The 2,426-nt window shown below is 41.4% G+C and overlaps 1 pseudogene; it reads left to right on the top strand.

The window, feature by feature from the left end:
* The first annotated feature begins 225 nt into the window (after positions 1–225).
* LOC121135679 lies at positions 226–1,289 on the top strand (annotated as a pseudogene).
* Positions 1,290–2,426: the final 1,137 nt, after the last annotated feature.

The following is a 2,426-nucleotide window of genomic DNA, read 5'->3' as shown; positions in this document are numbered from 1 at the left end:
AGATCTTATTTAATACTTATTTTTAAATAAATTCAATCATAAAAGACATAGTAAAAGATTTGAATGTCGAGGACAATAATCACTGCCAGGGAAGGTGGAGGTGGAATCCGAGGCTCCTGGCTGGTACGGCTGCAGGGACCGCTTGTCACCTCAGCTGCACAGCGTGTCCAAGCCTCGAGAGGTTGTGAGCAGGGTTTGTCCACACCCCTCATATAAACGGTTCTGATGGCTCGTAACAAAGGGAGAGGACATGCTGGCTATACCCTTAATATTGAGGCCATTGGCTTCAGCAGGGGGAGAAAGCCACCTGATGTTGTGTTGAAGCCACCACTACTGTTTTCTGATAAAGATTACAGGTCATTGCCCCCAAAAACAGTAGAAGGTGAGGATTACATACTAGCCTTGAAACAAGAGCTGAGAGAAACAGTGAAATGAACGCTATATTTTATTGAAACACCTGCAGAAAAACAAGATGATATTGAAAGGTATAGTAAGCAGTATGGGAAGGTATACAAAGAAGAATGGATACCAGACTGGAGAAGCCTTCCCAGAGACATGATGCCAAAGAAAATATGCAAGACAGCGGCTCCAAAATCCAAAACAGCCAAAGCTTCAGACAGAGGGCCTTCACTCACTAATTCTGCAAATGTGTTGAAAAAAAATGATGAATTAGAAAAGGGAGGTGATAGTGAAAAATCGGATGAAGAAAATGAAGAGAAAGAGGGGAGCCAAAAGATGAATAAAGACGGTGATGATGAAAATGACTATGAAGAGTAAGAGGAGTATGATGAAGAGGAGCTGGAGGAGGAACACGACTTCATTAACTCCTACTTCAAAGATCTGAACAGGAGAGAGCTCTTGGACCCCAGACCGACAGCGGGGAGGCCAGCATGGGACTGATCTGGACCCCTCAAATGTGAGTGTCAGTGAGAAGGCCTGGGCAACCTATGGGGCCTTGAGCAGTGGATCAGTGTCTATCCCTGGAATACAAACTGTCATCGTGTACCCATAGCACAAAGAGGGATGCTCTCTCAGCCTGGACTCTTAGGGGAGTGCCTGGACCCTACCTGGGGCGAAATGACAGACTCTAGATATCCCCTATGTGGAAGGAATTGGCAATAGGGTGGGAGGCTGGGGGGGGAAGGGGAGTGCGGGAGGAGGGGAGGGAGAGGGAACTGGGATTGACATGTAAAACAAGCTATTTAAAATTAAAATAAAAAATGATAATAAAAAAAGATTGGGATGATTTTGGTGCAGACAGTGATGATAACATGGATGAAGCAACCTAGTAGCCATGGGATTTCTTTTTTGTGGTATAGCTCCAAGCATTTGGATTTGAATTACTTTACTTCTAAGGATTGAGTCCGTATTTTCTTTCGTTCAGTGTTTGATTTGACGAAGTCTCACATTGCTCTTCAGAACCAGTCTGTGTTTACACACGTGACCTTATCCCAGCAGCACCTCTGATACCCCCTGTTTATGGAGTGGTGTTGTGCGGTCTTTGTTTTATCTGGATTTGAATGTGCCTGATGAAGACTTGCTCAAACTATTCATACTTAAAAAAGATCACCCTTGATATCTGCTGACCTTTTGTAAAGCTCTTACTAGTCCTAGTGGATTTCTATTGATACCGCACATGGAGCACTTTAAAAACGAACTGTAAAATGATTTCTCTTACCAGGTCTGTTCTGTTTTATCGCACTGACTGCATAGACTCAGCATGTTCTTCAAGTGCAGACTCTGTAGATGAGAGTGTTGGAGGTAGGAAACATGCTCACAGCAAAAAGTAGTGATCTAGATGAGATAACCCTCACAGTTTATGTCTCAGCAAAAACAAAGGCTTTCATGTGGGTGGAAGGTTATAAAGGCTTGCCTTTGGGGATAACTCCATGCCTTACAATGAATGAATTAAAGATTTCACTGTACTAATTTTGATATCTTCAATTCGTTGAGTTTATGGAAAAATAATTGAGACATACTGTTAAATTTTCTGCTTTGTGTAAGTGGAAATGAATCATGGATATCTAAACTTAATGATAGAATGATATCTGTTAGTATAGTGAAGGGCAGCGCCCTCAGTTATTTAACACTAGATTCAGAAACTGCCAGTCAATTATAGAATCATGGAAATGAACTCAGGTCAATCTGAAATTACAATTGATTCTTCTTGTCTTTACTTACAGGTTTACCCTATAAACAAGTGTACTATGGGAAATGAAATAGTTGTGAGAAACATTTTTCTGTGAAGTTATAGTTTGTTTTTCTGATCTTGTATCTGTGTTAGAAACTGTAGTTAATTTGTACGGTCTGGAGAGATTCCAACATTCCTTTCTCAGGAGAAGGATCACTTTCAATGGCAATACTTTTTCAAATACTTCTACATGGGTGCAATGGCCCATGACTTGTCTGTATAGTGCTGTACTGAC

Source organism: Mesocricetus auratus, unplaced genomic scaffold, assembly GCF_017639785.1.
Source record: "Mesocricetus auratus isolate SY011 unplaced genomic scaffold, BCM_Maur_2.0 Super-Scaffold_100041, whole genome shotgun sequence".
Classification (NCBI taxonomy): domain Eukaryota; kingdom Metazoa; phylum Chordata; class Mammalia; order Rodentia; family Cricetidae; genus Mesocricetus; species Mesocricetus auratus.
This window is presented reverse-complemented; position numbering and strand designations above follow the sequence as displayed.